The sequence below is a fragment of the Crocodylus siamensis genome, chromosome 1, assembly GCF_052110815.1.
Source record: "Crocodylus siamensis isolate JL-2025a chromosome 1, ASM5211081v1, whole genome shotgun sequence".
Taxonomy (NCBI): Eukaryota; Metazoa; Chordata; order Crocodylia; family Crocodylidae; genus Crocodylus; species Crocodylus siamensis.
In genome coordinates this window covers 201,045,770-201,066,183 of record NC_143395.1, presented here as the reverse complement: position 1 = coordinate 201,066,183, position 20,414 = coordinate 201,045,770, and the positions used below count along the sequence as shown (strand labels likewise).

The following is a 20,414-nucleotide window of genomic DNA, read 5'->3' as shown; positions in this document are numbered from 1 at the left end:
CCTGGGTTTTGCTGTGTGTATAGGAAGAGTCTTTCTGCATGTTTAGGGTGATGTACCCCAGAACTGGTCTTCTACTTGTCCTCATGCCACTGGACTGCTGCATGGAACCTCCCTTAGCTATTCTGGTCAGCCCGTTTTCTAGGAGATGAAACCCCTCATGGTGCAAACTAACCAGGCAACAAATTGCCTGACACACAGGCAAAATAATTCTGTTCTTGCATTTGCCAAGTGCAAACAGAAACAACATGGCCACTCATCTCAAAACCACTTTTTGATCACACACCCCTATCAGTAAAAAATTTTTGAGCATGCACCACCAATATATGTATATATTATATTTATAAATATAAATATAAACAGAAGTTCTAATATTTTCTTCCCGTACCCCAACTGGATCATCTTGCGCACCCCACTTTGGACACCACTGTCTTAAATTATAGTTCCTAGAATGCTTAGGTTTAAGTCAGTGATTCTCAGCCAGGGTGTTGGGGCACCCTGGGGTACTATCATATCGTTTGAAGTGTGCTGCGAGGTATGAGGAGATAAGCTGATAAACTAAGTAGATAAATGCAGTCTCAGGCTTGTTGCTGCCTAAACAAATCCCCGCCCCCACTGCCCAGCCCCTCTGCAAGGTGGTAAGCACTGTAATACCTATATTCATTTTTGAAATTGGGTGCCATTCAATTCAAAGATACGGAGGAGTGCCTGGAATCCAATGAGGGGTGCCTCAAGTCTGAAAAGATTTAGAACCACTGGTCTAAGTACTAAACTACACTCACTCTGTGGGTATAAAAAAAATCCAGCTCTGGGGCTACTGCCATTCCCAGAAGCTCTTACTGCATGAAAGAAGGAGAATGCCAAGCCTCACTATCAGCTTGTGGTATACTCAAACACACAACCACAGCTTCAGCATCAGCACACAGAGGTACCCCTGGGATAGAGGCTATGTAAGCTGTGGAACAGGGTTTTTTCCCCACAGAGTATACCTATACCACATCCATGCTCTTACACAACTTTTAGCTCAGATCCACCCATAAAACTGGCCAGCATAGGTCCTGAATACATTAAGCTTGGGCCATCTTATCCACCTGGGAGTGGGGAGGGAAGTGCCAGGCTGTGTTTTAATGCAGGCTGGACCTTCCCACTTTACTGTGAAAGATCATGCAGGTGCTGCTAGTCTTCCCATAAAGCCTCTTAAAGGATAGATGATAGATACAGTTACCTGTAAAAGAACCCTAGACCTTCTCAGCACAATGAACCATGGGATCTTCTGACAAGAAAACCTGCCTAAGCTTGTGTGGAAACAATGGAGCGGCAATAGCATGGGGAGTACTTGGCTCAGAGCTGGGCCAGGCTAACGCAGGTCCTTAGACCCTGTCACCAGGACCAAATGTCCTGTCAGCAGAATCTGTTACCCTAACCAAACGTCCTGGCATCTGACCTGTCACCTGGACCAAGCGTCCTGTGTAGACAGCAATAGCCAACGTTCTCTCTTGCTTGTGGAAAGAAGCTTACTGAGGGGTGACTGGTTGTTTTGAGATTTATTCAAAAGTGTGTGCCCACTAGCTAAATGAAGCATGTGTACACCCAGGGACACACACACGCATATACATACACAAAGCAAACAGTATGTTCTGTCTTGTGCCCATCTGCTTCCTGGTCTGGCCACTTACAAGGCTCAGTGGTTCCAGCAGTTAAGTACCCTTTCTTATCTGGTCTGCAACAGCTTCATCAACACAGCAAGGGCTCCACTGTGTTAAACACTCACCAGGTATAAGAGAAGGGCCCGGTTTTGAGGCAATCACAGTCCAGGTAAGCAAGACAGACAAAGGAGGAACTGAAGCAGAGGAAGAGAGAGACCTGAGTCAGATTCTTCCCTCATTTTCATAGTCAAGCAGGGGCTGACCTTCTGCCCTTTCTTTATAGGCACCTTGCAGTGGAATACCCTCTCCGCTCCATTCTTGCCTGGGAGATTTGGAGCAGATGGAAGGCCAGGATACGAGCAGTCACCCAGGTGCGGGGCAGGGATGCTGTACAGGCAGCAGGGCTCTTCTGTAACATCCTACTTGGTACAAAGGGCTATAAGGCAGTGAAGAGTCAGGCAGCTATATGATGCGTCTCGGCCAAAAGCCATGCTCAGATCTTAGCCCTATCTTGTGAGCACCAGTGTAGCATGCTGGCCACAGAATATCCTTCCTTTCTACAGGAAGCCTTTAGACCCCAGTGGATATTGTTCAACTAACAGCTCCACGCTTGGCAAGGAGAAAAAGCCCTTTGTGAAAGCAAGACATTCCTGCAATTATTGGAAACATTCCAAATCCAGGTCCTTTTCTTGTGACTGGGACCGGGAGGCAAATGAACCTAACTCCCCTACTTTCGAGGATTCTCCGGCAGTTCAATACAGCTTCTTCATGCTGTGATATACACCCAAGCCCTCAGATACCACCGAATTTGCACTGAAGAGAACACCTGGGATTGCCACCTCACCAAGCTTAAAAAGGCTTTCCCTCAACAAGGACAATCCTCTAATAAAAGATATTAGATTCACCCAAAGAACCTGGTCTGCCTATGTCCTTGGACCAACACAGATATAACCTACTTCTTCATGCAGCATTTTATTAACACTTGCTACCTTTTCTTTAATGCAGTCTCATAGTCCTGGGCTCCACTCTCAAAATCTCTTACTCACATGGTAACAGAAAGCAACTTTTGTTTCACATGAAAGGAAAGGAAACAACCGCTAGGGATTCCAAAGTCACATTTGCCAGCAGTGACCCTTTTAATTTTGAATTGTTGGAGCAGATGACTACTGTGGCAGAAAGCCACCTTGGTTTCTCCCCAAAATCTCTGCTCTGTGACACTGTGACTAAAATCTCTGAGCTGCAACCATTTGAGTAGGGTGGGCCCTGCACACAGGGGACTGCACCCTCAGCCTGTCTATTTAGGTAACTTGAGCTGACTGCATTCCTGAGGGAGGGGGAAAACCTGCTCCCTCTGCCTACGTGACTTGCATCAATTACCTGGGTGAGGGGTTTCTACCTGGGGAGCTGGAATCTGCCCGGTAACAGGTGATGTATTTCAAATTGGTTGGCTGACAGCCAACCGGGGCTGGCCTCCACTGGACCAGGTGAATGAGGTCACAGGGGCTATATAAGTTAGGGGGGGAAGAGGCGAGCTCTCTCTTCTGCCATGTGGTGAAGCAGCAGCCATGCGGGGGACTCAGAGGAGCTTTACCATCTGAAACTAGCTCTCTCTCACCCCAAAACTCATGAGCAAGGAACTGCCTGCCCCCAAAGGGAAACTTCACCTGCCTTTGGAAGATGCTTGTGAGTAAGCTACTCAATCGGATTAGATATTTAGCTGGCAGCAACATAGATGCGTAATCAAAAGGCTACCTCAGCCAGACTGTTTGCTTTTTAGGATTTCTAAGATATTGCTCAACCCTATACCCTAGTTTACCCTACCCCTTGTAATCAATAAAGTTCTCCTTTGTGACCGGCGTGGGAGACTTATTGAGGGGTGGGTCTAAATTATGCCTAAGAGACCCCTTAGGTCTGTGGACTAAGGGAGACTTTACTTTTTGCGCCCTGACTTGGGGAAGTGCCCCAGGTGCCTGTACTGGGTCGAGTACCCGTCAGACTATTAGGCCTGTGTTTCCCCGAGGACACAGGGCCGAGACAGTCCCTTCTCAGAGTGGTGGTGGCGATGTTACCCCCAGACTAGTGAGTGTGATCCGGGAGAGGGGTCAGCCAAGCATAAGGCGCCCCTAGTGAGGCATTCAGAGCCTGGAAGGTGGTCGGGCGCAGGGAGGTGGGTAGCTCAACGCAGGATCGCCCCCTACTGGCCCGCCTCACATGGTGGGAGGTGGGATATGAATACCCAGCTGTTTTACTGAGGTGGAATCTCTGCACCTGCCACAACTACAATATCGGCTGCCTCAGTGCATATTGACAAAACAGAGGCCATTCCTGGGGTTTAGTTTCCCTCTGCCATTTTTAAGGAACTGCTACACAGGGGTTGGAATCCCCCTTGGTGGAGACCTATTAGCATGCAAATGGTAAGCCAGGAATATCTAACTAGGACTGCTCAAATTGCTAATAAGACTTCCTTTTATTAGTTCCAGGCATGATTAGCAGCCTGGCAAGGTTCCATAATATACAATTATGTCACCAGGTACAAATAAGAAAATTAAACAGACCCTCTTCCACTATCTGCTGAATAAATATGATGATGAATGCTTGACTGATGGGAAATTAATGGGCATTTCTGTCCCTGCAAAAAAGAAAAAGATGTAAATAATGCAAACAGCCTCTCTTCCCAAGCCATCTTGCTTGTCTGGCAAGCAAATAAATTGAACTAGAAAGGATAGACAAGTCATCTCTTGTACCTTAGGTGCATGTGTTTAAATCCCCTGGGCTTACAGTACTGCCTGGAGATAGTGGAGGGAGAGTTTGAGAAAATCTGTACAGATGTTAATATTTGTGACATCAATATTTTTCCTACACACGTATGTTCACTGCAGTAGGTCATGCCACCATCTATCTATGGCAAGGAATGGAATCTTCTCCAGGACACCTGCCTAGTGCCCTTTCTGACTGATCCTGTGATTCGGGTTGAGAAAACAAAAGCCTGATGCAAAAGCAATTTGGAATTGGAGCTGAGTCTCCCTTTGACTTGAGACAGGGCTCTGGGTCAAGCTCTGCATGCCCATCTTTCCAAACACAGAGACCACCGAGTGATACTTAGCATCTGGAAGGATGGGAGCCCAGTGCAGAGAGCCATGTGCACAGAATCTGGACAATCTACATTACTTCAAAGTCAGAGGCTCCTCCTGGATAGAAAGGTTTCCACACTGGCTCCCTGGCAATCAAAAGTTATCTGCTGACAAACAAGCAGGCAGAGAAATACTGTGGAGAGAGGTTCCCACAGACCCATTTTGAACCCTGCTGACTATTAAATCATGTTAGCTAACCCACCAGAGCTCAGCAGGCCAGGGTGGAAATGTTGAACCATGAGAAAACCTGTGCCATAAATCACAGGCATATACGGAAACTGAGCACTAAAGAAAGCGTGGATCTAATTGTGGGGACTCAGTCTTGAGGGCTAAGGGGCAGGCCAATGACACTTAAAAGAAAGGCATGTGTGAGGGGATTGTGAGGGTAAGGCGGTACAGAGATTTAGGAGTGATATGCAGGGAGAAGAATCAGATACAGGAATGGGGTCCCATTGCTGCAATGATGGATGTGGTGCCAGGTCTCTGAGTAATGCTCCTACTTTGTCACAGAAGTAGTTAGTGAACTTTGTGGCAGAAGTACAGGAAGAAACAGGAGTACCTACAACAATAACTAAAATATGTGATCTCCTGAGTCCATTTCCTTACTTTAGTGGGTTGCCTCCCAGAAGTTGTAGTGTGGTGTGCTCATGCCCTCTTCTTTCCTACCGGCCAACATCCCTAGATACGCTACATCCCCCACATGCCTATTTTCTACTCTTTAATAGAAACATAGGGGGCCTCACAAGAGTCCCACTCTTTCTTCAAATTCATGATTTCTGGGCCCGCCATGACAAAAACTGTAGCCTTGCTTTTGGGTACAAAACAAATTCCAGTCAGCTACCTGATATTCCTGCTGTAAGTTTGTCAGTAAGTTACAGTGTCCAGGCAGGTTGGATAACAGCCATCAGATCATTTGTATGGTGCAATGTTTGAAAAATTAACTATTTGAGCAATGCATTTTCCTTATTGCATGGAACAAATAACTCTCCTATTTTGCCTACCTAGGCTTCTGAAACGCGTCAGACAAAATAACCATGGGCAGATGTTTGCAGAATTTTCTCATCTCCAAGTTAATGACAGATTTGCTGTTGAGACCTCAGCCCAGGATGCTCATCATCATTGTTTCCTTGTGCTATTCCATTTGTCTGTATCCAGTTGCTGTCTTTCTTGTCTTAAACTGCAAGCTCTTTGAGCAGGGATCAGCTTATGGCTCTAAGTTTGCACAACACCTAGAACAGGAGGTCTTTGTGCCCGGGGCTCATAGATCTGTTGATCATAACCACAGGAACAATGGTGGTGGTGATGATAATGTCAATAATTGTTACATTAAAATCAACCATGAAGACCTTAAGGATATTGGAATGGCAGCAAACTAACCTACTCATTCAGAAAGTTTGTTCATAGGGACAGTGAAGATGACCTGCGAGGTTCTCTTCCTTTTAGCAAGCAGGCAAGGCTGGGCCATTTACATCTTATTATGTCCTCTATACACAATGCCATGTGCTATGGAATTAGAGTAAAATAATAAATGCAATAATAATAATGTTGTTGTAGTAGCAAGGATGCTTAAATTAAAAGGACATTGCTTATACAGTATGATACATTACAATAAAACAGGTAATAGACAGGCTTCAGTTTAGTTGCTTTGCAGTTTTTGCTTTCTAGCCTTTGAAGCATGATTGCCTGTTTGTCCAGCAAATACTTCTTTTCACTGTCTCTAGGAAGAGAAATTGCACAGCTCTACATGATCTAAGAAGTGCTCTTTGTTACTCTCTGGAAAGACAGCAGCATTGAGGACCCAGATAATATGTTTCACATGACCGCAGACAATTTCTATAACCTTTTGGGGGTTGTTTGCCAGACAGTGATAAAGTGGTGCTATTTCTATGACATAACTCTTACCCTAATTGTAATGATTTGGGGATGAATCCTTAGCTTTTGGCTTTGGCCTTCACAGAACTGAAGGACCATGGCTGGAGGGTGGGATTCAGGTGCTTTTGTTCCAGACTCCATCATTTGGCTGTTCTGTGGCATTTGCTAGGACCTATGCTGCTTCATATAAACACAGGCTGGAAAGTGATATCTTGGGCCACCAAATCCAATTTATAAAGGATAATGCCCAGCTGGCTGATTCGCAGTCTAGATGTGATGGAGATGATGGAAGTTGGTCACTTGGAGAAAGTGATAAGTAAAAAGGTTAAGAATCACATCTGCCCATCTTCCTGTATAGTAGTAATTGAGATACCAAAATCCTCCTGCATCTGAATTTGCACCTTTATTTCCCCATCACACTACCCTAAAGACAATTCTGCAAACCTTTCATCCCTGGCTCACTGAATGGCTGAGTCACTTTTATTCAGGGACTAGGGACAGACATTACACATAAATCAGTTTAAGTGATCAGAAACTGGTTTAAACCTGTAACAGAACAGACATTCAGTGTACATGAGCCAGTTTGAAAATGGCTGAAACCAGTTTGAGATAAACCTGGTTGAGTTCAGTATCAAACTTAATTGATTTGGGTCAAACCAGTTTATGCAATGTCTGTCTCAGACCCCTTCTTGATTTAAGTTAAATCAGAGTCCCCCAGCATTGTGGTATGCTCTCTGGGCTGGGCTGAGCTCTATGTTCTAGACAGCTGAGCTGGCTCCTCCCCTCTGTTCCCTCGCTGGAGCTCTGGCAAAGACTTGCAGGCACAATAGCATCAGCCTAGCTTCTCCTGACCCCCTGCACCACTCACTGATCAAGAAGGGAGCTCCCCTCCTTCCCTCCAAGAGCACAGACCTCAGTCAGCATGTGGTATGCTAGCTGAGAGGTGTCTGTGTAAGGCAGACAGGACAGTGTCAGTTTAGGGCTTTTTGGAGCTAATCAACAGGTAGCTGGTAATGTCCCTCCTTGAAATGTTCCCTTCCTTGAAAAAAATTGTTTAAGAACAGCTTGAACTAATGAGAGATACTTTGTTTTCTGATGGGGTGCTAAATGCTGATAAAGGCTGTTATGGGGGAGGGGGCGTGGGGAATCCCTCCCTAATCAGACTGTCCTGCCACTGCCTGGCCCCAACCCCCCTCAGCTTAGCAGTGCGGAAAGGAAGGGAGGGCTACTGTAGTGTCCCCTGGCTTATAGCCTGAGCCACTGCAGGCATGTGCCTGAATTTCCTCAGTCCAGAAAGAATGTCGGTGCAGTTGCAAACCAGTTTAGCCTAGCCAGGTTAGATTAACATGCAAAGATTGAATCAATTCAGGCTCAGGCTTTTTGAATGGGTATCCCTAGCCAGGGTGGTCACTGTACATTGAGGACACAGGATAACACAATCAAATGCTAACAGTCCTTTGGTGCCTTCCCACAATTGCCCTCTATGCCCAGAAAGGCTGACAAATGCTCCCATAGTTTATTGGAAAAGAATCGTATAGAAATTTAGCTCGCTGCAACATGGAGAACTACAGGCTGGGATTCTGATGGGGACATGGTAACATGAGTGTGGCTTTGCAGCTGGGCCAGGCTAATCTGGTGGCTAATTACTCAGGGCCTCATTATATGGTAATTTTAGATGGCTTCTGGAACTCTTAATCTCTGGATAGGCACATTATCATGGTTTAAGTAGCTTTAAGCACCTGTTATTTAGTTTAAAGTTATGCTGTTACAGAGCAGGATTATCTCTAGTTCATCTAATTTTGTCCCTGTTCTATTAAGGTGTGGCAACTCCAGACAGGTATTCTGGCTTAGTTTGAGTCCTCCAGCATCCCTTGGGTGCAGTGATCCATCCCCATTTTGAACTCTACTGCCTAGGCAGTGGTTCTGGCACCAAGCCAACTCTTCCTCCTGCCCCCAGGGGTGCCTAAGGGCCAATCCAGTGCAAACACTGCAGAGTACGTCACACTGCCAGCTAGCAAGCACAAAATTTTCCTCCATCAACCTCCAACTCATTCAGCCAGCATGAGCCAAAAGTTGCCCCTCCTTGACCCCGTCAGCTGATCATTTAATTGGAGCCACGGTGGGGTGGTGGACCTCAATGAGATATGGGAGAGGAGAGGATATCACTGCAGCTACAGTGAAGGGAACTAAAGGAAACATCTCGTGGGAGGATCACTCAGCAAAATCCGAGCAGTTGCAAAGCTTCCTATTGTGTGTGGATGACCTCTACCTGACTCAAGAAGTCTATGGGCCAATGAGAGCTAAAGCGCTGCTCGACATGGTACTGGCTACTGGGGATGACCTAACTTGGCGACCTAGTGATTGATGGGAAGCTGGGTGACAGCGACTATGAGCTGATCACTTTCACCATCTGCTGTAAAGCTGGCAAGTCAGTCAGCAACACTGAAGTCCTTGACCTCAGGAAAGCTGACTTTGACAAGCTCAGGAGGCTTGTCAGTGAGGCCCTAAGGGACCACGACCCCAAGGGGAGGGGAGTTCAGGAAGGGTGCTTGCTCCTCAAGGGAGCGATCCTCAATCGCACAAGCTAATTTGATTCCAACTCAGAGGAAAGGCAGCAAGAGGGCACAGCAGCCCCCCGGCTCTCTAGGGATCTAGCAGACCTCCTGAGGCTAAAAAGAAAGGCCTACAAAGGATGGAGTATGGGATTCACCTCCAAGGAGGAATATTCTGCACTGGTCAGGTCCAGCAGGGAGCAAATCAGGAAAGCCAAGGCTGCAACTGAACTCCAACTAGCTTCAAGCATCAAGAACAAGAAAAAAAGTCAGATATATGGGGAGCCAGAGGAAAAGTAAGGGCAACACTGGACCCCTGCTAAACCAGATGGGGCAACTGACAACTGACACCCAGGAAAAAGCCAACCTATTAAATGTGTATTTTGTGTCAGTCTTTCATCAGTCCCATGGGACGCCCATGCCCATTACAGGACAGGGAGGTCCGAGAGAGGGAGATCTCCTGCTCTCCATCAATGCTGACCTCATGAAGGAACATCTTGAGAGGCTGGATACCTTCAAGTCAGCTGGCCCTGACAATCTACACCCCAGGGTACTCAAGGAGCTGGCTGGCATAGCTTAGCCTTTGGCATGGATCTTTGAGAACTCCTGGTGCTCTGGTATAGTGCCTGAAGACTGGAAGAAGGCCAGTGTGGTACCTATCTTCAAGAAAGGGAGGAAAGTGGATCTGGCAAACTATAGGCCCATCAGCCTGACCTCTATCCCAGGGAAAGTCTTAGAAAAGTTTATTAAAGAGGCCATCCTTAATGGACTGGCTGACACCAACATCCTGAGGGATAGCCAGCATGGGTTTGTTGTGGGTAGGTCTTGCTTGACCAATCTCATTTACTTTTACGACCAGGTGACCTATCACCTGGACAAGGGAGAAGAGATTGAAGTCATATACCTTAACTTCAAAAAAGCCTTTGATCTGGTATCCCATGATCACCTCTTGGTGAAACTGGCTGATTGTGGCCTTGGGTCCACCATGATCCGCTGGCTAGGAAATTGGCTTCATGGTCGGACCCAGTGGGTGGTAATTGACGGAAGTCAATCGTCATGGTGCCCTTTGACCAGTGGGGTCCCCCAAGGCTCTGTCCTTGGACCCATATTGTTCAACATCTTCATTAATGATGTGGACATTGGAGTCAGAAGCAGACTGGACAAGTTTGCCGATGACACCAAACTTTGGGACAAAGCATCCACACCAGAAGACAGGTGGGTGATCCAGGCTGACCTGGACAGGCAAATGGGTGGACGAGAACCTGATGGTGTTTAACAGTGAAAAATGCAAGGTTCTCCACCTTGGGGGGAAAAACCTGCAGCATCCTTATAGGCTTGGCAGTGCTACACTGGCTAGCACTACGGAAGAAAGACTTGGGGGTCATCATTGATCACAAGATGAACATGAGCCTGCAATGCAATGCTGTGGCTAGTAAAGCGACCAAAACGCTGGCTTGTACCCATAGATGCTTCTCAAGCAAATCCCGGGACGTCATTCTCCCCTTGTACTCAGCCTTGGTGAGGCTGCAGCTGGAGTACAGCATCCAGTTTTGGGCTCCACAATCAAAAAGGGTGTGGAGAAGCTTGAGAGAGTCCAGAGAAGAGCCACGCGCATGGTCAGAGGTCAGAAAAACAGACCTTACGATGACAGGCTGAGAGCCATGGGACTCCTTAGCCTGGAAAAGCACAGGCTCGGGGTGATCTGATGGCTACCTATAAGTTTATCAGGGGTGACCACCAGGATCTGGGGGAATGTTTGTTCACCAGAGCGCCCCAAGGGATGACGAGGTTGAACGGTTATAAAGTACCGCAAGACCATTTCAAGCTGGACATAAGGAAGAATTTCTTTACTGTTTGAGCCCCCAAGGTCTAGAACAGCCTGCCACTGGAGGTGGTTCAAGCACCTACATTGAATATCTTCAAGAGAAAATTGGATGCTAATCTTCCTGGGATCCCATGACCCCAGCTGACTTCCTGCCCTTAGGGCGGGGGGCTGGACTCGATCTTCCAAGGTCCCTTCCAGCCCTAATTGTCTATGAAATCTATGAAATACATGAATACACAAACTTGTTAATTTTTTTTATCACTGTTTCCAAAAAGCTAGCTATGAACCTCTCTCCCTTTCCCTCAATGAACTCACAAATCAGCTTTGGAGACCTGGAGACTTCCATGGCGTAAGGCAGAGGCTTCTTGCCTTATATGGGCAGGATGGCATATCACAGGGATTGTCAACCAGGGGTACGCATGTCCCTGGGGTACTTAGAAAGGCTGTAGGGCAGGGGTTCCCAAACGACAGATTGTGCTCCACCAATTTAATATGATACAACCTTAAGTACCACCAGAAAATTTGTCATACAAATTTATGACAATAAATCTATTAACATCTACCACTGACAGGTTGTCTGCATATGTGATGAGGCAAGTTAGGGGCTGCTCCATCCTGGCCTGCCCACCTGTCTCTATGGGGCAATCTGCCTTGTCTCACCTGCCACAACTTTGGTGTTCTCATAAATGGATAGTAAATGCAGGAGACTGCCCATTACATGCCCCAGTGCCAGGGAGCACTACCTGCAGCTCCAACCTCCACTATGCACAGCCTATGCCTCAGAGATGACATCCACATGATGTAATCATATCCTGCACCATGACTGGTGCTCCAGGGTCTCACAAGAACTCTCACTCCCACCCTGGAGCAGCAGGTCATTGTGCTCAATTACTGGCTTTACTTTTGTCCCACACTCAGCCTCCTTGCAGCAGAGGACCTACTGGGATCAGGACTCACCCCTAACTCTGACTGAGCCCTCTACTTGGCCTCTGGCCCAAACTACAGTGTCAAGCATCCACAACCATGCCTTGGCCTCTTCCCCACACCTGGGATTCCTACTATGTCCCCTCTAGGGTCTCTATACCACACCCCACCCTGGGGTCGTCTCATCTTCAAGACTGACTATCAATGGGGCTGGCCCGTGCACTGCCCTTCAGGCATACTCCCAGTTCGGCCTTACTCAACATGCCCCTGGGACTGCCCTTCATGTGTACTCCTCATTTAACTCTACTCAGCCCCCCTCATGCTGAGTACATGAGCCCTTCAGGCCTACTCCTGTTCAGCCTTACTCTGGGCAAGGCCACGCTCTATGCTCTTCACACTATTCTCCAGGATCTCACATCCCTGCTGGGCTCAGGTGGCACTCCACTTGCCATGCCTGGCCCCACTACTCCCACAGCTGCCTCCAAAACCCATCCAAAGATGGGCTGGTTAAGGCACCCCTCCTCACCTTTCACTGGGGAGGTAACTGGCCTGGCATTTCCTGAGGACTCCCACACCACCAGGAGCCCCACCAGGCCACCCTTCCCCAGCAGGGTGCAGTTTTGGGTCATGCCCAGGACCAAGAGCCTACCTGCAAATGTTCTCATATGATAGTTCAGCCAGCAATGTTTCTGCCTGGGCTGCCACAAACTGCTCTGTTTGTATAGGTAGCCATGTTTCTAAAATGGCCACCACAATCAAGCAAGGTGCTGGCTGCTTGACTTGGCCCTTAAAGTGGCAAGCACCAACAGTGCCCTGCCACAGTGTACCACTGGTGGTACCTGTACCACAGATTGGGAACTGCTGCTGTAGGGGGGTATGTGCAGGCAGGCAGGCAGGCAGTCGGGGACGGAATGCACCCCAGGGTACGGCAGCAGTGTCTCACCCGGCACCTTTGCATACTTTGCTTCTTACCCGGGGGAGGGGAGTGCTGAGTGCCACTGGCCACACGCAGCACACTGTGGTGCCTCTCCGCCTGCCACCTCAGTTCACACTCTGTGCCTGCTCCCAGAAGCAGGGCCAGGGGGCCCAAGGGCAGCGGTGCTGTGGACTGCACACACACCACCCAGCCAGATGCGGGGTGGGGCTTGTGCACAGTGACTGCCCCCACCCCACGCCACCTCTGCTGTGCCCCGCACTGCTTTCCTGCAGCCAGTCGCATGTGCAGCTCTGTGGGATCCTGATGTGCCTCGCGCCTTGTGAGTTGCCTGTCAGCAGCCCACAGAGCTGCACGTGCAACTGGCTGTGTCCAGCCAGCTGGGCTGTGCATATGCAGCCCGCAGAGGGCCACTGCTGCCCTCACACCCCCAGTCCTACTCCTGGGAGCGGGCACAGAGACATGCTCCCCCCCACTTTTCTGATCTGGCCCCTCCCAGTCCCTTGCCTTTCCCTCACCCTATGTGTGTCTATGTCTTTGTGTGTGTGTGTGTGTTTGTCCCTTGCTCGCCTGGCTGCAGCAGGCACATGGCATTGCATGGTTCTTGGGGCAGTGGGGTGCAAAGTCTGGCCTGCAGCAGCAGCTGCCTCTGCCCTGAGCACAGATCTGGGGGGGCAGATGTCCCCTGGGCCTCCACTGGGGTGCGCGCAGCGGCAGGAACTGTCCCCGCCTCCCCATACCTCCTGGACGATCTACACCCCCACCTTAAAACCAAGAAAAAAACATAAAGGGATACACAAGCTAAAACTTTGAGGCAGAAGGGGTACACCTGTTAAAAATGGTTGAAAACCCCTGGCATAGCATTACAGAAACTGACACATGCCGACGGGAGTTTGAAAAGCAACATCACTAAGCTGGAATGTATTTCATTTAAATGCACCTCTTTCCAGACAAAAGCTGAGGCTGTTCCACACAGCAAGAGGTTTACTTACAGTTGCAGGTTCTGAGCAAAGCAGAAGGTCTTGCCAAGAATCTTTTGGGAGTCTCAGCTATCATGGGTATTTTTTGAGTAATTAGGTGAATCACCCCCATTGTGTTTAAAATCATGCTGCCCTCATTTCAAGCTAATAAGCAGGAGGGAACTTTTATGTGGGAGAGAATGCTGCTAACCCACAGGTAGAGATAGGATTAAAGAGAGTAGGGAATGGCTCTGTCACTGGGAAACTGTCAGGGGCTGCAGCTTTTTAAGTGGGGGCGGGGCTGAATCCTGTTTGGCCCAAAAGGTTGTAGGCAGAAGGGGCTCACCATAGAGCAGCATTTCTTAGATGGAAACATATGGCTAGCTTTAATATGGGATCTGAGGGGAAGGAATGAGAGGGGGGAAATATAAACAGAGGAGAAAGAAATAAAGAAAGAGTACAACTTTGTGATCTCTCCAACAATCCAAGAGATACTGTAGTGTTGTAAAGTGCTTTTTATTTTCTATAATACAGTCATAGGGGTATCCAGCAAGATAAAACTTAACAAGCTTTTAGAACCACTGCCTTAAAAGAAGTCCTCTCTTTACATCCTCGGTGCATACACAGGACAACAAACCCCTACAGACCCTAAAGGGACTTCCTTCTCTACTTCCTCTGTGCATAAAGGGAACAACAGACCCCTACAGGTGTCTAAGGACAAGTACTTGATTTCTGAGATACTTGAGCAATAGCAAAAACATTTCTCTGTAGACATTGCTTTTTCTCCCAGACTTCCTCCTTCAAAGGCTGTGAATGCAAGAATTACATTTAAAAAACAGAGGCCACTTCCTTGGCTGGGGTGAACAGATGTGGTGCTGTTGATTTCCATAGAGCAGCACCACACCAGCTGGGGATTTGGCCCATACTGACCCCAAAGAAGCAGTATTGAGGGAGCAGGCACAGAAAGCTGATTCACAGAGGGCAAAAAGAACATGTACAATGTTACATGAGAAGAAAGGGTCTCAATCAAGACTGACTGCAGTGACTGACTTCATTCTGAGGAGTTTTGGATGTCTCCTGGGAGCAGTACCTGAGGTCTGAATTCCTTTGCAGGCTGCTCTCATTTTGGGGTCAGTTCTGCTAGCTTTGCCAAGATTCAGCATGGAACATCTCAATTTACTCTTGTCTGTGTGCTTTCCTGTAGGGGCCGAATGTACCTGGGAAATGGTAATCCTCTTGAAATGCTACTTATTCATGCGCAACTTCATGCAGCCTGGATTATGCATTGAGAAGAGTAACTTTTGCTTTCATCTCATATGTTAATTCACTCTGCTCTAGATTAGTTCAATTGCTCCTTCCTAACACTGTACTTTGCTACTTCAGCAAGCCCAATTTGCCTGAACATGGGGGGCATAGGGCTCCATCCCTGCCCACTTGCCCCCCTGTCATTCTTGATGGGCAATTGGCTAGTAACTATAGAAACACGTGTCACACACAATGAGTTAGGAACACAGATCCATACAGGAGACTATATATAAAGAGGCGAATTGACTAATCCAATTGCTGGTTAGATTGAAGGCTGGGGCAGACAATCCTAAAAAAGTTTTATGGGATAAGAAGTGCTAACAGTGTCTCAGGAAAATGTGTGGTACCTCTGACCAGGTGTCTGAGGACTGTATCATTGAATCAGTGGCAGAAAAGTGGCAGTGAACTCTGCCACTCACTAAATCCCGTTTAGAAGGGCACTGTACATGCAAGTCAATCTCAGGACTTTTCTGTTCCTGCACAGGTACAATTTGTCCTAAGACAAATATAACATCTGTTCCTAGTCCAAGAGAACATTGTTTCTTTTCACTGCGGCAGAGTTTTGTGACCAAGATATCTGCTTCCCTGGAAGCAACTACAGGTTTCCCTTTCTTTATGCAGCTTTTGTATGTGCAAGTTCGCTCTTATGCAATGACCCTTTTTATACCAAAAATGCGAGGTAGATTCACTCTTATGCGATCAGTGTGGTGGAAACCCACAGTCAGCTGCTTTGTGCATTGCATTATGGGAGTGACGTGCCCCAAAATATAGTCTCCTGTGTGGATCTGTGTTCCTCACTCATTGTGTGTGACACGTGTTTCTATAGTTACTAGCCAATTGCCCATCAAGAATGACAGGGGGCAAGTGGGCAGGGATGGAGCCCTATGCCCCCCCTGTTCGGGCCTGCTCCCTCCAGCTGTTTGGGGTCCAGACCTGCTCCCCACCTTCCCCGCCACAGCAGTGGAGGGAGGGGAGGAGCGGGCCCAGGCCCAATGCGGGGGGTGTGGGGGAGGACCAGGCCTGAGGGTGGGGAGAAGCTGGCCTGCCACGGCAGTGGGGGAGGAGCAGTGTGCCTGGGCCGATGAGGTGGCATCGGAGGGATGGGAGGAGCAGGCTCAGGGCCAACACGGAGGACGCTTTAATTTTTCAGCATTTTTCTATGAATACTTTGAGATTCTCATAACAAAGAATAATTTCATGACATTTTCTCTCTTTTGCCTTTTGACACAAGACTATAAATGTTTTAGAAAAACAGATGACTTTGTGTGGAAAAGTCCATATAATTGAAAACCATCAGAAAAATTGTTTTCATGGATATTTTCCAATCTGCTTTATATTGCCTTTTGTAACCTGGCTCTTGTCAGGTAACTCTGGCCAGGAAATAAATTCTAATCTCTTTTACCTCTTACCTATGTGGCAGCAGATCAAAACCTACAAATACCTCACAAATATAGATGAAGCCACAGAAACTGCTCAGTCCAGAATGGAAGATGGCAGAGAAGTGGAGAAGGTCCTTGCAGGGCTTCCAGGTGTTCCTAGCAATGAGCAATGCTAGTAGTAGACAGCCAAGGTTATAACATCTCCATCTCTATTTGCTTTTGGAGAATGTTATTTTCCAAAGGAAGCAGGAGCCTACAATGCACACTGGTAAAATACGTCATTGGTAAATTTCAGGAATTCTGTGATCCACATAAGAAAGTCACTTGTGAGAGACACATTAAGCCAGATTCTATTCCAACTATTAGGTAGGTAAGTGGATTTAAGTGCGATTCTATTCCATGCAGCTTGAATCCCTGAGAAACAATTAATGCAAAATGTGGATGGGTTCTCCTCTCCCCCTTGCTGCTTTTTTGTAATTCAGTCACCAGGGTCAAATGACGATCGATATATTACAAGAACAGAGGCATTAATGGATTTTCAGGACTTTAGGGTAGAATAGAATAGCGTGTGCCTGAGTCCACTTACATGCCTAAAAGGTGGGATAGAATCTGACCCATTGTCTCTCAACAAGCCAGCTCACAGGTGAGACCACTGACTGCTTGATAATAGACCTATGCAACAGTAATATTAAACTATGACTCTGAATGGCTAATACATGATGTAATGAGTCCTAATGAGCCATCTGACTGTGGCGAATGCAAGGGGTGGTGTGAGAAATTAATTTGACATTGCCAAGAACAGGGGATGTGCTGAGTTTCCTAGAGGCATGTGAAAAGAGCTGAAGTGCCTCTAAGCAAAATAAGTATAATTAGGTCCTATAAGCACTCAGAGAGAAAAAGGGTATTACATAAATAATGAACGTTGTGACCTGATAAAATTAGATGTAGTGGTTGCCATAATAAATGCAAAATAGTTAGGGAGTTATCTAGAACCACAAGTTGGGGATGTTGGTAGCAATACCCGCTTTGCATTTCTTAGGCTTGAGGAACACAAAACTGACAGATGTTGGCTTCTCAGAGGCCCTCATTTGTGAGCAATAAAACCTGTGATACCTCAGGGGGTGGAATATTAAACTTTTTATCTGAGAGCGCAGGGATTTATCTATTAAGGCAGTAGCTTTGAGGTGGCATTCTGTTCTTCGCCAGTTTTCATTTTTGGTGGCCTACAGCAGTGTTCTTCAAGCTTCATATGTCACAGACTCCTTTCATATCACTTCTGCTGTAGAATCCCTAACCCCTGACCTGACAGGCCATGTGAGCTGAAACAGAGCCAGGGAATGGCAGCACATTGCCTGCCATCCCACTCTGTCATTACTGTTTGCAGAACCCCACAGAACACAACTTGAAAAACCACCGGCCTACATGACATTTTTGACACTCATATACCTATGATAATTGGACTCATAGCTCTATATGCACAGATGAAGAGCAGGGCAGATGGAAGTGCTTACCCCGCTGAGGACGATAGCCCACATTAGAACTCAGTGCCTTCTGCTTTCCAGGCCAGCTGCCCTTCACTGAGGCTCACTGGTGCTGAGCTGTGGCAGGACATGCTGGTGGCAGGGACAGGGGCGTTCCATACAAGAAAGATCAGGCCCCTTGGCTGCTGCTGGCGTTGAGCTCCAAGGGGCTCCCTCCTTCCTTCTATGAAGCACCCCTGTCCCTGCTGTCTCCCTCCCCCTTCCTGCCTGCATCTGTGCTGGCTTGGGTCTGCCGCAGCAAGGAGCAGCCAAGCACCCAGCAAATGCTAGCATGTCTCCCTGCAAGGCAAGGCTAGAGGGGGAGCTAGACTGTTCTCAATGGTGGCAGATGACAGAACAAGGAGCAACGGTCTCAAGTTGCAGCAAGGGAAATTTAGGTTAGATATTAGAAAAAATTTCTTACTAGGAGGGTAGTAAAACACTGGAACATGTTACCCAGAGAGGCTTGTGAACTCTCCATCATTGGAGGTTTTTAAGACTCGGCTAGAAAAAGCCTTGGCTGGATTAATCTAGTTGGGAATCATTCTGGTTTGAGCAGGGGGTTGGACTAGATGACCTCCTGAGGTCAACCCTTGTTTTCTATGATTCTATGAAAGGCACCTGGGATGGACAGCAACTTAACCTGAATCTATAGGGGAGCTGGTATATAAGTTTAATAGGCCTGTCTAACCTAAACTGATTAAGTCTGATATCTCAATGATCTAGGTCTATCTTAGATTGGGATTTGCCATTTTTAAACCAGTTTATGTACCCCAAACTTCTGTTCTGTTATGGGTACAGGCTGTTTTTCGGTCACTTATACTGGTTTATGTGTAATGTCTGTACTTGCCTTAGTTACACACCCCCTGGCTTGAGGCCTTGCCTCCTGACCTCATATATCTCCCTTATAACTCCCTTTTGTGGATATCTACAGGGCCATCTTCAAAAGTGCAAGAGACTCAGGGTCAACCCCTCCTCCCCAGATGAGCAGAGTGTAGAACCCATATCTTTTGACCCCACAGGTGTATAGCCACTCAGCTATGATGGGAGGGGGTAAAAAACAGGAGCATTCTCACTCTTTCACGTTTTGTTGACCACTTTGTGCACACCTGTAGTCTTCCACATGTGCAGAGCTATGCACCCAGAGTAGAATTCTCCTGTGCATGTGCTAAAAATGCCCTATGGATGATCAGAAAGGAAACTGACTGCCACCCTTGGACAGTACAACCTTGAGTCCCTTCCAGTCTTGTGATTCTTTGAGAACAAGTGAGGTGATCAACTCTGCACATCAAAGAGTTGTTTCAGGGTTGGGTGTAAGACAGTGGTTACATTAGTTCAGATGCCATTGGCAAAGTGCATACTTGGCACCTTCCTTGTCTGTTTGGCATCTGGATGTACAAAGGCTTACCTAGGTGCAAAAGTGGCACTGGTTTAACTTGGGACCTGATTTTAAACCCATTTAATTAAGCTGGTGCCAAAGTTGACCCTTAAACAACTAGAAGTAAAGAAAAAAACCCCTCTTAAAACAAATTAAGACTGTTTACCTTGCCCTTTGCACACATTAAACAGGAGTTTAAAAAATCATTTGAATTTAATCAGTGAAAATCTTTCCTATATGCAAGGCTAAAGTGACTTGCAGACATGCAGGCACATGCAGTTTGTGGTTCTGCTAACCTCTTTACAGCACCACAAACCACATGTGTTGCATGTTAAACTGTGCTAATTTTAAGTGCCAGTGAAACACTTGCTTCCAAAAAAAAAAACCCCTGAAGAAAAAAAGTGGTAGAAAGCACTCCAGGGACAAATGCTGTGGAGCCCCCATGATGAGGCACACCGCGTCCCAGCCAGCCTCGGAGCAGCAGTGTGCCTCAAGACAAAGGATAAGCCAGCTAAGGGCTGTCTGCTCTCCTACCTCCACATGCCTCAGCTCTGGGCTCTGGGCCCTGGGCTGCCCACTCCCCTGTCTCCACGTGCCACTCCCTGGCTGGCTGGGGCACAGGATGTCTCAGTGTAAGGGCTGCCAGCTAGCCCCACAATGAGGCAGCCTGTGCCCCAGCACGCCCCCACTGCAACAAATGGACCAGTGGGACAATGTGTTCCTCTGTAAAGCACTGGGGTGTGCGCTATGGCACAAAGTGGCAGCACCAATTTGTGCAAAAACTATTTGTGTTGCTGCAAATGTGTGCCCCTGCTTGTGTGGTTGAAGAAACAGCGTCTGGGAACAAAACCTCATACAACAGATATCTGAGAATCAGGATGGTGTTGGAATTACTGGCTGTGTGTAGTCAAATAAAGTTAGCAGGAAAGCCAGTATAAACTGCATAGGGCTTGTCTTAGGCATTTGCCATGATCCTGTGACTTAAAAGTTAA

The 20,414-nt window shown here is 47.4% G+C and overlaps 1 protein-coding gene across 2 annotated transcripts in view; it reads right to left on the bottom strand.

Moving 5' to 3' along the window:
• Positions 1–20,414, bottom strand: part of SYNDIG1 (synapse differentiation inducing 1) — a 191,801-nt gene that overhangs the window by 51,414 nt on the left and 119,973 nt on the right. The gene's annotated exons all lie outside the window — the stretch shown is intronic.